The sequence below is a fragment of the Mchenga conophoros genome, linkage group LG16 (assembly GCF_057382185.1).
Source record: "Mchenga conophoros isolate Kocher_MC1m ecotype Shallow Benthic linkage group LG16, M_conophoros_male_GT1.1, whole genome shotgun sequence".
In the NCBI taxonomy this organism is placed as follows: domain Eukaryota; kingdom Metazoa; phylum Chordata; class Actinopteri; order Cichliformes; family Cichlidae; genus Mchenga; species Mchenga conophoros.
In genome coordinates this window covers 8438362-8454083 of record NC_140541.1, presented here as the reverse complement: position 1 = coordinate 8454083, position 15722 = coordinate 8438362, and the positions used below count along the sequence as shown (strand labels likewise).

At 40.4% G+C, this 15722-nt stretch overlaps 1 protein-coding gene across 4 annotated transcripts in view; it reads left to right on the top strand.

The window, feature by feature from the left end:
* The first annotated feature begins 12667 nt into the window (after positions 1-12667).
* Positions 12668-15722, top strand: part of LOC146556230 (radixin) — a 48164-nt gene continuing 45109 nt past the window's right edge. Inside the window, exon 1 of one of the 4 annotated variants that reach the window (XM_085248497.1) lies at positions 12668-12799. The gene's annotated coding sequence lies outside the window, so the exon portion shown is untranslated. The other 3 variants (XM_085248499.1, XM_085248495.1, XM_085248498.1) reach the window with 3 other exon arrangements.

Sequence of the window (15722 nt, the reverse complement as noted above, 5' to 3'; positions counted from 1 at the left end):
AGAAGCTACTACCTGGATTTCCCAACACAACCGGGGTTTACTGTGAATTATCCCAAAATATCATCACTGAACAACCCAGCGAGCAATAGCTCTCTGGGGGAAAATGCCTTGTTGATGTCAAAGGTCAGAGGAAAGTGGCCAGACTACGTGACAGCGAGTTCACTGTGCTCAGATGTTCTCCACAGTCAGCAGATCTCAGTTCCAGAGAGCACCTTAGGAATGCGGTGGGACGTGAGGTTCACCTGAGGGATGTGCAGCTGACAAACTGGATGATGTTGTCATGATATTTATTAAAAATCTCTTAAAAAATAAAATATTTCCAGCATCTTGAATCCATGCCATGAAGGATTAAGCCAGCTCTGAAGATGAAAGGTCTACCAAGAAACTCCCATGGTCTAACTAATGACGAATTTATCCCTGATTAATCATGGAACCTGCTGGATTTGAGGGAGAAGACGAACAACAACTGAGGGAAATTTCAAACAAAGTAAGCACAACAAAATCTGAGGAGGACGAATGACCGAGAGGAAAAAGAGGAAAAGAAAAAGGCACATGATGAATGGATGAAAGGAAAACTTATGCTCAACTCTGGCTCCTATAATTACTGTGGCAGCGACTGATGGTTTTAAATCACTGGAATTAAAATCAGGTTCTCTTTTTTTAGATCTATTTTTTTTAGTAGCGAATAGCTTTGGAAAAATACAAACAATGGCATGAAATCTGACCAGACTTTAGCAATCTCCACTCACAAATGCTCCCACAAAAAAAAATGCTATTTTAAAGCAACTCTAAACAAAAATACTGCTGTTTACATCTGCAGTCACAATTCTGAGGAGGTTTACCGGCAGTCTGAGCTCACAATCAAAGTGTTAAAGCGTGTGTTTACAAGAGTGAAATATCATCTTTCAAGCTGTGTATGGCTGTTTACATCTTAATACTGTGAGCATGAATATCCCTGTTCACAAAAGTCAACAAACACAATAATCGAATCAAAACGGGGGCACAACAGAGCTAAAACACGCTCATCGCCACTGACAACAGCATCATATCTACTCAGTTAAAATTTCCCTAGACAGCCACTAGTAATTTAACACATGATGTTATATATTTAACTTTAATAATTCCACATAGATGTTAAGAAGGTGAAAATTTTGCATTTGTCAGTTAACACTGGGTAAGAGACTGTATTCTAGACACTTTACTGACCTACATCAGGGCAGTATGACGACATGTTTCTGCCTCTATCTAATATGCATATACACAAACCCATTCACACTCATGGTTCAAGCAAAGTGCTGACTTTACTGGGAAACACACACACAGCCCCAACTCGTCTGAAGATTCCCAGAAGAGAAGACGCTAACACTGCAATACCAAAATAGGTCAGAGATTCGGGGCAGCGGGGATGAGTAAAGTGTGAGAGCACGACAAGCTGTCAAAAATCAAAAATGGGGACGTGTTTCATCTGGACTTTTTTCTTAGTTACAGGTCATTCTGGGAAAATTATATTTTGACTGTGACTGGATTGTAAAACAAACTGAATTCACTGTCGGGTCTTCAGAGGGTAACTTCAGACAGCCTGGGTGCTATTAGTAATGCACTAATGTTACACTAACCACAGACTGTATATAAAAGATAGACGTAGCCAATTGGGGTGTCCGACACTGGTCAGTGAACTCTTGTATTGATACCTCGGGCAGAGAGTGAAGATTTTGGTGTTTGGAAGTGAGTGACTGAGCACTGCATACTGACAAAGCAGCAGCTAATCAGTTACAATGCATACTCTTCTTTGTTGTCTCGCTTTGACAGGATAACAAAGTAAATAATATGGACAAATATTATGATCATCTGAGGCCATGGACCCATTAGGAACGTGTTTCGTGGGATAGCAGATCAATGGAGATGAAGGACTGTTTTCTCGCAGGCTTCTATACAGTTCTTTTTGTAATTGGAGGGGTCGCCCCCTAGTGGCCATTGGAAGAAATGTTTAGGGTACTTCCAGAACGTTACAACCTAGGAGGCCATGCATCTTTTGTATATGTTTCAGGATACCTACTGAGTGCATTCCTTAGGCCTGCAATTGTTACACTCTTACCAAGATAAACAGCAAAGCAGAAACTTCCAGGTTAGCCAAATTAAAATGAAGAGAAAACTGAGGCCACATGCAACAATAAAATATTGCCTGTAACTGTTTTCCTTTTTTTAAATTTTTTGTTACAGCGATCAAAGTTTGCTTGGTGATACATATGGGTATTACTGTTATCTACTGAAAGACAGGGTTTCCTCTCAACTTCTTCCTTAGTAGGGAAACTCTGAGTTACACCTCTCAAAAAGAGTCGTGTTGAATTATTTCTCCTCTTCTTTACTTGCTTATCTCTGTGTCTATCTCACTCCGCTGCTATGTGTTTCTCTTCTCTCCTGCTTCTTGTCACTGTGAGTTTTTATTTTATCCTCACTTTATCTTCAGTCTCACAGCCCACTACTCAGCCCCCTCACTCCTCTTCCCAGTTTCTGGCATGCACTCTTTGATGTTCTCATTCCTCCATATAAAGCAATGGAAACACTGAGGGTCTCGGGCTGATGATGACACATGCCACTTGTCACTGTGACTGGCTGCATGGGAAAGTGCTCCTCCGGAGAAAACTGAGACACTAACGTTGCTATACCAATATGTTGGCTCCATAGTGTAACTCACAAAGTATACACTAGTAGTTTAAAACGTATGATGTTATCATTCTGCTGCAGAAACAGATCCACAATCCTGACAGCCTGCTGTAAAACAATGCCTTCATGGTTGGATTGCACTAATTTCATTCAGTTTGCAACATGCTGACTGCTGAGAAATACAGACCAAATATTTACTAAGTGAGTTTATGTCCTTATTGCACATTATAATCTGCATCTGTATGGGACAGTACTGAAGAGCAGCCACGTCAACGAGAACCAGCTCAGCACCTTTTGCTGCATTCAAAAAAAATAAAAGCTCTCATTAGCTTTCAGATATGGATCAGATCTCACAGTCCTGATTAAGAGAAGATGCTAAATTCACTCATTAGATACACTGGTTCAACTGCCTGTTAATGCAAATATCTAATCAGCCATTCACATATTAGCTACTCAATGGTCTGCTGGGATTTTCCTGCACAGCCGAGGGCAGCATTTCGCTGGATGTAAATGCCATCTTCACGCTTTTAACTGATAGGAAGGCAACAGAACTCAAACAACCCCCCAGCTACATGTAATGTTCAACATGTCGAACCTTGAAGCAGAAGCATCAGAAGCAGGAAAAACAGGAAAGATTAGACACTAGAACATCGGAAAAGTGTTGAGTCTGATGAGTCTGAATTTCTGCTTTAATAGTTGGGTCACAGGGCCAGAGTTAGTAAACATGAAATCATGCATCTATCCTGTCTTGTGTCAGTGCAGATGTAATGGTGTGGGGGGCATTTTCTTGGCACACTTTGGCCCCATTAGCACCAACTGAGCATTGTTTAAACCTAGTTTTGAGCCTAATCTTAAAAGTAGAGAGGGTGTCTTTCCAGACTGAGAGCTGGTACCACAGAAGAGCGTCCTGAAAGCTGAAGGCGCTGTCTCCTATTCTACTAAAGATTGATCGATCTAATAATCAATAGTATTAAAGGTGTAACATTTGTTCAGTTTAGCCTATTTTTTTAGTGAAACTATAACATCTATTTTACAACTTTTCACAACGTTTAATGCAGGTTAAGAAGCTGAAAGAAGGTATGTGAGACATCTGTGTAGCAAATTTTTAAAAACCACTCTGTCTACAGGAAGGGCAGGGTCTACTTTAATACACTTCATTTCAGCCTTATTTACCTATTTATAATAATTTCTTATATTATTGCTCATTTTTCTGTTTATAGTATAAATAGGTGCTGGTGGAAACTATGCTACTGTTGGGCACAGGAGAGGAAAAAGGTGTGTTCACAGGCAGAAAGGGAGAAAGAAAGTAGCAAAGCGTATGCAAGATTGAAGAAAAGAGGAAGACCACATGTAAAGAAGATGAAGAACATGCAGAGGGTTGGTGTGACAGAAGATGATGCAAGGGATAAGATGAGATGGAGGCAGGTGGTCGACCTCATGGTCTTATTATCTTTTGCTGTCAGTGTTCCAACAGTGGGTTTGTTTCCCTGAAGAGACACAACTGTCTCCCTCTCTTTTGCCTTTCTCTTTGAGTTTTACTATGTTGCCAATTAAGGCAGTTAACCCACACTGACTGCTCTGTCATTTTTCGTAGTCCCGGTGTTTCAACTCAACGGTAAATTTGCTGTTACTAGGCAATTCAGTTTAGAAAACTACAGTAATTATTCTTATTGCAGTTAAGCCCACAATTTGATTAATCCACCACTTTTCCAGCCAGAATCCCATTATTCCACCTGCATAATATTGCTTTTGGCATTCATCTTTACACTGCTGAAAACACTGAGTCACCTTGCTGGCAAAGTCAAACTCTGTGTTTAGTATCCAAGTCTATGTCGCCCGAGCTCGACACCCCAGCTAACTTGAAGGTTGTGTATATCTGATGAGAGTGGAGGAAAAGTAAGAAAATACATTTATTTTCGTGGCCAGAACTTGAGTTACGTTTGAATCACAAATCGGGCTTCTTCTCGCAAATGCAAATTGGTCCTGTTGTGTTACTTAAATAAATCTAGTTAAATTGGTCAATTTTGTAAGATTAACATATTCTAATTCTTTGTCATAACTTCTTGAAGGCATGAATACTTCAGTGCAATTTTTGGCGGTAGAGCAGTGCTCCAACATGGTATCTCACCAGATGAGGAAATAAAAAACATTGGGTTTGGGAGGGGTTTCAGTGGCTAACTACCAGAACTCTTAGCTAGAGGTTTGCTTTTGTTGTAGGGCGTTTATTTACTTTCTCTTTTTGAAATTCTATTTTTTACTTTGTGATTGCTTAGATTTAAGATAAGAGGAGTGTAGGTTAAAATTCACCCTTTGACGACATTAAGCACATGTTGCAAAGTTATCTTGTTCCAATATTTAACAAACTTTTTCACTAGTGGTTTGTTATGGACACAATACCAAGTAAATACAGGGCCAGTGCTGATGCTGATACTTTTAACCTATAAAGGCAGCTGTAGCGAAGAGCAATGTGTCATGCTTTATGAGATGAATCATCATCAATTTGCAGATTTTTATGACCACTAATTGACTTTTTACTTTCCACAATACTGAGTTAGCATAATAAAAAGACACCTTTCAGTTTTTTTATGTATTTTGAAACCAGGAATTTAAACCTCCCTGTCTGTAAAGCACATAACACAAATGTGTTATCGAGTATAAATAAAACAGATGTGACGGTGAACACAAAAGGCTCAGACCTTTTTCATGTTGTGCGTTTGAGGTGTATTTTGTCATTTTCAAAAAAAATTATTATTGCACACAGTTCAGTGGGCTACAAACTGAACTTAGAGGAACAAAATACTGATGCTATGGCACTATATAGATCCAATATCAATTCCAGTGTTCATATTGATATTATTGATATTTAGATCGATCCGCACACATTTTCATTTTTTTCCCACAGTCTACTTTAAAGGATCAGTTGACAAAGAGCGAGCGAGTGAATTCGACAAAGTCGAAAGATGACGGCAGCTCGCGGCCCTTGCTGTCGAGGTGCGGCAATTGTGGCTCAAGAGTTGGGAGTTCGCCTTGTAATCGGAAGGTTGCCGGTTCGGTCCCGGCTCGGACAGTCTCGGTCGTTGTGTCCTTGGGCAAGACACTTCACCCGTTGCCTACTGGTGGTGGTCAGAGGGCCCGGTGGCGCCAGTGTCCGGCAGCCTCGCCTCTGTCAGTGCGCCCCAGGGTGGCTGTGGGTACAATGTAGCTGCCATCACCAGTGGGTGGATGACAGGTTGTGTAAAGCGCTTTGGGGTCCTTAGGGACTAGAAAAGCGCTATACAGACCATTTACCATTTTACTTTTTGGCCACTAAGATAAGTCCTGCAAAAGTGATGACAACAGCTGAGTGCATTTGTTTAGGGTCCTGATGCTGCCGAACTCAGATACTGCTACTGTCCATCAGACAACTCTTAAAGTCAAACAACAAAACAAGCATGACACCCAGCTCGTTCACTGGGACACTATGGCCCTGAACGAGTTGTGCTATTTGGAGAGTCCTGGCAAAGTAGCCACATGTTTCAAGGCAACAGTGTTCAAACATGAGTGCATTTTAAATTATTGTATTTTGTTTTGTGTATTTATTCAGTTTTCACTTTCTATCTTCAACATTTCTTCACTCATAATTGGTTACTTCTGCACACAAATTTAAATTAAATTCATATACAAGAGATAAATTCCAATTTGTTCAGGTAAAAAAATCAGTCTTTCATGTACATACTGTAAAAACATTAATAATGGAGTTCCACAGGGTTCTGCACTAGTACCTGTATACTTTTTACTTTAAACATGCATTCCCTGGGAGATATTATTAGGAAAAGAGCATAAATAATAAAAGATTCAAAAATACTTTGATTTTAGGTGGTAAACTGTAAGAAATGAGAAACATAAATGCCTGTATGATTAGAAATGTTCTACTCCTCAGTCCCCAGTAAAGAGAAAAATGGAAAATTAACATGAATTAGCCCTATAAACACTTTAGAAACACATTATATAATTTATTCACGGTGTTTTCGGTTTCTGTAAACTTTACCTGCTGCATAAATGCCAGAAAAATAAATCATGGTGAGAGAGCATTCAGTCCCATCAACTTACGAGGGCAAACCACCTCCATGTGTAAACACACTGGTTTGTTATACTGTACTCTTAGGTAACATAATGAGGACATGATGGAACTGTATGCTGTGTTGACTCTCATATCAAACAAGTCAAACCGGTGTTTGCTTTAAACTTCAAGGAATCAATAGTAAAGGAATGCCAAACGCAAACATAAAAAGTAAACTGCTCAGCACCATTTGTTTGATATTTCATAGGGCAAAAAGAGCCACACTAATACTGTATGTGACATCAGATGGTGATATGCTGCTCCCAAGTGGTCATGGGAAAATTCACTGGGCAGATTTCAAACCAGTGTTTCCTTCTGAAATGACTGAAAGAAGAATGTTTTAATGCAAAAGCGCCTTATAGTGCTGTGAAAAAATGTTCCTTATTTCTTGCTTTTTTACATCTATCATGCCATATGTGACAAATCTGAACTTGTTTAATGATCTAAAACTTTGCCTTTACTCAGGTATCTTTGCCTAATGTTAAAATTTGTTTGATGACCTGAAACAAATATGCAAAAGACTAAGAAATCAAGAAAGGACAAAGACTTTTTCACAGCACTGTGTGTAGTCCACTTTTACCGAGGTAATACATTTAATTTTCCAGCAAAATTAATATCCCAATAACTCTGGCCTGTGTTTAGTTCAAGAGTTTAAAATTAGGTCTCATTTGATAAGTCAGCTGTTGGAGACATTTGCCCTGACATTATTTTTTGTAATTTCTTTCATTTAGTATGTCAAACTCTATGAATATGCAAATTATCCACCTTCTCTCTTCTGATAATTGCTTTTGATTGCCAACCCCACAAAAGTTACCGTGCTTCATTAAGGGTCAATGTCAATCCACAGCCTTGAAGGAAACAACGGCAGGAGAGGAAGGGTTCATAGTTTGAAAACCACAAAATACAGAACATAGAGTGAAAATAGAGTTTGAAGAGAGGAGGCTCCAGCCTGCAAAATGCACAGTCACACAGTTGTGGTGCCAACAAAGCTTGCCCTTTAGTGAACATTTCACATAGACTGTATCGCTCAGAGGGACATTGGGAATGACACCAGCTAACTAATCTTCCAACAGATCAGTCAATGTGGGGATTTATGTTGTTAAAAAAGGGGTGCCCAAAAGCTGGAATGAGTGAGATGCAAATCAAGAAACTCCTAACTTGTATGAGTTACAGCAGGTAGGTATTTGAAGCAATTCAACACATGTGCTAGCTGGATAATTTGGATTAATGATGAGAATACTCATCTCCACTATGTCTCCAGTACTAACGAGGACGAGAGTTGATTATCAAATCAAGAGGATGCATGCATGCTAAGCTTGAGCTGCCTAAAGATAAAAGGGGTTAATCAACTAGCACTCCCTGCACTGCTCATAAGCTGTGTCTTTTGGCTGAATGGGACATAACTAAATTCCTATGTTCACCACAATGTATGCACCTACTAGCACTCGTTCCTAGCAGAGTTTTGGTGGGGAAAGGTGCATTGAGCACACCGGAAATTTGCACCAGTTCTTTCAGGAGTTAGAGAATGGTGAATGGACTGGTTCTTATATAAGGCCTTTCTGCTCTACCTGAGCACTCAAAGCACACGCCCATTCATACAAGCACTTTGTGATACAGTTAAGTGCTTTCTATTTAACATTCATGCTAATGGAGGTGTCAGAGACCATGGCATGCAGACTGGACTGAACCACCAACCTTTTGATCAGCTGATAACCTGCTCTACCTCCTGAGCCGCAACTGTTCCTGTACAGAAGAACTGCAAGAAATGGGCAAAGCATATAGGTAAGGACAGTGGCCGAAGTTTGTTTTAAGTCGACACTCTTCAGTAGTTTTTAAATGGGTTAGCTGTGAGAGGCTCCAATAGTTTAGGCTCATGTTCTTTCCTTACAAAGTCAGCAGTAAAGGTTCTGACCATGATGGAATATTCCAATACAGAAGGCTTTGCCTAAAGAAATGAGCTGCTTAGCTTGCTTTGAGTGGGATGGTCAGACACTTTCACACCTAGAAAAGCAGTAAAAGATGATAAGTGTCCTCGGCTGTTGCCCAGGAAAAAGTTTTGCTCCAACAAGAATTAAGGTAAAATGTTTTGGCTTGGTCTGAAGCATTATAGTCACTGATCAAGCAGTAGGGAATGCTGAGTGGTAAGTTTCTGGATCATAGGAATTGCATGTGGAGATAGCAGAGGAGCAGGCACTGACTGAGTGAGGAAACATGCTTAGTTTGGGTACGGACCCTCTGCGCTGTGACTCTCTGAATCCTTGCAATTAGAGTCTTTTCAAAACACAATAATACTTGGGGCAAAAAATTTAAATATTTGAAAGACACAGCTGATATTTTCTCCCTCATTGGGGTATTAAATGAACCAACAAAGACTGCTGGTGAGTGTGTAATCAGTGAAAGGCCTGTTCTAAAGTACACTGTACTTCAAACTTTGAAGCACATTTAACTTGTCTCTGAAGTGCTGATATGAATGATTGTGTTCTGTACGCGCAATCTTGTCTGTGTGATTGCATTTGAGTAAGACTGTAAGATCCTGCTATATTCTATAGTCTTCCAGCCTTGTTAATCAGTCATGCTTTAAAAAGCCTTTCATAATCTCAGCGAGAGTTAAATATTTGAGCAGAAGTTTTACTTTGTTCTTTTAGATTAACCTTATTGAGCAGAGAGGCTCATGAATGGATCAGCACCTATGGATCTTACTGGGGGGTTTTTTTTCCCTGCAGGTAAATTTCCTGCACATTCTGCAGTAATCCTCACAAAGGAAAATTAGGCCCTTGAGTGAACCTCGTCTTGTAGGCTCAGTAATAAAAGTAAGAGGTTAATGCAGAAATGTAACACCATTTTAACTCAGGATTTAAACGGGGTTACTAAGGAGAGAATTTATTAATTCATTTGATATTTTTGGGATTTTTTAGAGTTCGAGAGCGAAGAACACTTGGGTACATGAGGACAGCATTTTTGAAATTCCTGTCATTATATATTATTCTGTGTTTGCAAACACCTAAACATTTGTATTAATAAGAATGTAGTAAGTTCTTCACTGCAAATAATATAATGTATACTAACCAAGGTCTGCTTTCCATGTGTGAATTCAATGCACATTTTTCATTTATTACTAATTATTTTTTCTTGTCTTTGTTTTTCCACAAGTGAGGCCAGTGTCCTTTTCTCCACTACCCCCCACCCCACACACAAACACACACAAACACACACATGAATCTACAACTGACCTCTGAACTTCATGGTTAAGGTCATGGTTAAGGAAAGTGCCCACCTACACCCTCTAGTGGTTGCATCTTTACAGACTTTTTGCAAAAAATATGGGAAATTGTAGAACCTATAGGTTTACTCAAATTATTTAATTAATTAATTTATTTTTTTTCTCTTGGTCTACTGATGCAACTAGATTGTGGCTCTCCATCTGAGCTTTATAAACAATCTTTATTTCTCTTCCACCTTTAATTGGAGATCCAGATTATATACATATAAACAAAGGTTTATGCTATATTAGCCTTCATCTGTTACCAAACACAGCAACAGGAGCACCCTTTAAAACAGATGTTTCCCTGGAGACTAACAACTTGTGCTCATAAACGTACGCAACCATCGGGTGTCAGTGTTGTACAATAAAAAAAATCTCAGTAGTCCCTTAAACTCTTGTCTCTTTAACAATTAAAACAAGAAAAGAACACCTAAATAACAATTGCACAATCAATGTGTTACATAAATGACATTTTAAATAATCAGTCAGGTAAATTATGTTTCCTGAAGTTGTGCGATTTATGTTAAATGCAGGCTGGGTGCTATATATGCATTAAATTTAAAACAAAACAAAAAAAGCAAAAAAGTAAAGGATTTCAAATTCTGAGTTAAAAACTGAACCATTCAGCCAACAAACTTTTAAACATGGCTAACAAAGAGATGAATCATAGACTGATTTTGAATAGAATAGAGCTGCATATTGCAGTTTTGGATCGAAAGGTTTGATTATCTGTGTTCCAGACTCATTAGTTCAGTTTGCAGAAGACCTTAATTCACATGTTACTGGAAGAGAATCACACTGTGTCATGGAGCGCACTCATGAGATTACTGTAATCCCATTTAATGTACTACATTACTTCCTAAAACTGCCGAGTGAACAAAACAAAACCGTGGTGAGTGAAAGCGAGAGGACACGGCCTTGAAGAGGTGAGAACAAAAAAGAGGAGCCATATGTGGGAGGAATGTGAGCGCCATCACAATGTTAAAAGTATTGAACCTCTAATGCAGAAGAACCAAAGACCATTTGTTCTTCTGTTCTCCCTTTATGACCACCCGTTTTTGACAGAGATGCTGAAATAGGCCAAAGATGCAAACTGATGAATCAGCCCCCCTAGAGATATGCAATTATAATCTGGCCTCCATATTCAAGCAGATTCTTTCACTTTCTCCTTGAGGCTGACATCTGACACGGCCGTGAAAGCACACATACCTTTCAGTTGCCCTGCATGCTGTATGCTGATATTTGACACCTGGACAAACTTACACATACTTAATGGGTGGATTATTCCCAAACGTTGCGCGAGTAAAATGTTTAGAAGATAAATTATAAACTTAATGAGCAAATCCGTCAGATCAGAGGCTCCTAATAGCAAAAATGTACACCAGTTCCAGAAAGCCATTAGTCAGGCTCTAATTGGATGTAAACAGCAAAAGATATCTGCTGATATTATCCTTGTGTGGGTTTTTTTTTTTTCCTTTTCCTTATTACAACTTCAAGTTTAGGCAACTGAGAATGCCAGTGACTCACAGCTCAAAGATGACACATCTCTCCTCTTCATAACCACATGGACTGTTTCACAACACGGCTATTTTCATAAAGCTTTCATTTCCAGGCGGGGATGGATGAATGGTGAGCTTTTTCAGGAGATGCAGATGGGCGCTACCGCCTGCTGAGGTGGAAGGAAAACTCGACAGACAAGTGTCGACGATATTGTTCTACTTTCACTGAAGGCACGTATCTGTGAGGTCAAATGTTTCACGTGTGTCTGTGATACCACTGCAGCTCTGGAGTGAATCTGCTACTTCATATGGGTAATATAGGGACTAAACAACTAAGGAGGCATATGTGTTGTAAAGCAGTCCCACCGCCTGCCTTGTGCCTTCAGTCTTACTCCAACACATTCAGCATGAATCCAGCACTTATTTTTGACACTAAGGTCCGCCAGCAGTGTCCTGTTTCGTGTTTGATGTAAATTAATGCGTGCCCCTTGGTCATCCTCAGACTCCTTTCATGACCACACCTTAAAAATACCGCCTAAAAAACCAACCTATTAGACTGATTTATGTAGAAGAATTACATGAAAATGTAAAATTGCTGATCATTGGCCAACTGATGTGCCTTAAAGTGAGTTTTTCATCACTTTAGCTCACCAGCAAGGGTCAGCAGGGCACGCTGCAAAAATAAATAAATAAATAAAAACACAGGTGATGTAAAGAACCAGAACCACTATGTGCTGAATGCATGATACACTAGCCATTTCACTTTGCCATTACTCTGCCACTGTCTCAATGTGAAGCTGATTTCTAACGGATCTGGAGCACTGTGAAGGAGTTAGAGCTGCATGCGCTTCTTCTTTTCATGTTTCTAATTTAATGGCCATGCCTGCAAGATTTACACAAACACTGAGGGTTCTCAGTGCAAACTGTTAGCACATTTAAAAAAATAAATAAATAAAAAACGAGTCTACATTCGTTAAAGCTTTGACTGCTTTGGTGCTTTTAGCTAAATGTCTATACAAACACTTTTACAGTCACACACTTGCCACATTACATAGCAGCAGGGGGGCACTTCTCAAAATAAAATGTGACCCAACACATTTACCAGAAGGGTCTGTGAGGTAATAAAACGTCTCCTTTTTTGGAGGGTGGGGTGATAAGCTCCTGAACCCCAGTCCTACACCCCACAGCTGGGCTGCTCTGCAGAGTTTCAGTCGCACGGTGTGAGGAGGAGGGGTGGGTGAATCTGCAGGACTCTGCTCACCACGCCTCGGTACGGTGAGTTTGTCAGCCATATTGACTACCTCTTCTCCGGTCGTGGGAGACTAGCGGAGGAGTCTCCCTCCAATGAAGCCTGTATCACTATAGCTACACTCTCAGTACGCACCGTGTCCGGGAACGTGAAACGGTCTATTTTTAATCGCTGTGGATATATAAAGTACTGCTGCCTGCTGGAGGGTGTGACAGTTGGGACACATCCTCGAGCGCAGCTAGGCGTTAGAGGTGAGTTTGACCGTCTTCATCTCTGCCTGTCGTCCTTCTTTTCCTTTAAGCCGTCCATTATGAGAAGGGATTTATTTTCTTCTCTGGGCTGCAGAGCGGCAGCTGTGTCTTTATTTGAACACTCTGGGCCGCTGACGAGCGGCACAACTTATTTTCTAGCGCACTTTGACTGGCAGGTTAAAGGCGGCGTGCCCCCGGTTTGGCTTCACCTCAGTTTCTAACCGGCTTCGTGCACGTTTTAGGACGGGAGGACGGGTGAGTAAGCCCGTGTCGCTTTCCTCTGAAGGGCTCAGTGTCAGTCGGTGTTAGGCAACAGAAGAGGGTAGTCATGGCAATTAGTTGTCATGTCTACTTCGAGATTCAAGCGGAATATATATGTGAGCTTTCACGAGCTCCTCTGAGCGCTTCGATAATGATTTCAACAGCTACCCGGGAGAGCTTGAACGTGCCCGCCTTTGCTGTTGAAATTCAGGCGAGGTCCTGTTCATGTGCTGAAAGGGACTGATGCTCTGGTGGGGAAGAGAAAAAAAAGCTCGCAGCGGAAAGAATGTTTCTTGCGCCGTTTGCAACTTTTGTGGTGCTGACAACGCGCCTTTCTTTCTGTAACAATGTCGAAAACAGCCGCTGCTGAAACACGATTAGCACATCGTTCACACTGAACTGTTAGCAGGTGCAGATACGGCATTCGGGGACTCGTGTGTTGCGGTCACCGCACTTTGAGATACTTGCGGTCGATTTAAATTCCGCTTTTTTTAGCGCTGCCTCCAAGATTATACAGGCGATACTGTAACGTAAAAACAAATAACAACTTCGATTTAAGTCTGACTTTTTTTGTTTATCAGCAAGATGAGGATATGTTAACGTTGGCAACCTTGGCCTTAGTTTATCATTTTCAAGTTTAGGCGCTAAGCTTGAAGCACGCGGACCAGTATGGCTTTTGCACATAAATAACGGTTTTCAATTCAGTCACAGTAGCGCGCGCACACACACACACACACGCAGGACGCTAGCGGTCCATCTGGCACAAACAGATGCTCTGTCGGCGGCAGGCAAATTACGAGCTGCTGATAGGCACAGCGAGTGAATTTATTGGCCATTATTCCCATCGCTCAAATTCTCCTGTTGCTCTCGAGCCCGCCCACTCGTGGGACCGAATTACAACTCATTTGAGAAGGAGGCTCTCCGCACCATGACATCAGATACCCTTGACTGCTGGTTTTAGATTTCTCTCGGCTGCGCTATTTTTTTTTGTAACCTGTTGAATAATCCCACGGCACAAGGCCACAAAAAGAGAATGCTAATGCTTGTCCTGACCACACGTCCATATAGCTGTTAATTCCTGAGAAATGTTGCTGTAAGACCACTTAAATGCAGAAGAAGAAAGCTTTACAGCAGAAGTTATTAATGAAGGCTTGAAAGTACATGCTTACTCATTGGCTAATTAAAGAGACTTGTCATTACGATTAAACTTCGTATTTGTAAATAAACCCTCACTGTATCAAAAATGGTAACCGTGAGATAAATGTAAAGACACTAAAATGGCAATAACAGCAGTATCCCTCCGCTATTTTAAGAAAGAGAATAGGCCCTGGTTTTCTTTATTCTTAAAAAATTTAAACCAACTTGCACCAACCCTAAGAATGTTCATAATAAGACAATTTGCCAGCTGGAAGAATTTAGACAGAGTATTCACACACCAGCTGTCAACGTGAAACTCCTCTACTATGTTATGGCTATGGCTGTGTTCGTACTGAGTGCAGTTTTCCCTTATCAGCCTTGTTAATGAAAATTTAGACTTTTATGGTGTTTTGTTGCTATTTCCATTCTATCGTAGTCTATGTAAGCACTTTAAAAGTTTAGAGACAGTATTTACATTGTCTGTTTACATTTCTTCTGTTAATTATAGATGCCTGTCAAGTCTAGTTACATCTAAAACAAAGGAGAAATGTGCCAGAAACATCTATTATTGTCATTCGGTGCATTGTGAAGGTGCATTCATGCATGGGTAACAAGTTTAAATGGTCAGAGTTGAACCAGGAACATGCTTTGCATTGCAACAAAAGTAATGGTGAATCTTTAACTGTTCAAGTGGAAAAAGAGATCAAAAATATAAAACGCAGTGAGTTATTACTGTTGTTCTACTTTTTTCACAAACATAAGGCTGACAGCTTGCAACATCTTAAGTAATGTGCCAGAAATATGCCTTTCTGTCTCATGTATGTTGGTGTAATTTATCACATCAGTTGTTACGTTGGAGCATATGTAGTAGTATCAGCTGGGAACAGGGAGCCAATACTTTAGCTCCAGAGGCCTGTCGCAGACTGATGCTATCTAGTTTCTCTCATTTCTCCCTTATTTATTGTGCCTCAATCTCATGTCCTCTCTTTCACTTTCTTTGCCTTTATCTGCTCTGTTTCCTGCACACTTTAAAGCTGGTTTAAGTAACTCAGTGCGTGAAGAATTCTGACACAGAGGTTACGGTTTTGGAGGGATAACAAATGCAAACGTCCTTCATGCATGTCTGTAAATAAAACGGGCTGGTTTCAAATTCAGCCATAGTCATTACACATGCATCTGGAGCTAGTCTTTGTTTTTGGCTGATTAGCGTGGTCTTCTGCGGTTGGCTGTTGAGATTCAGCGTTATACTCCATCCCGTCCCCCAATCCTACCCATTCTCTGCCTCCCATTTCCTCCAACT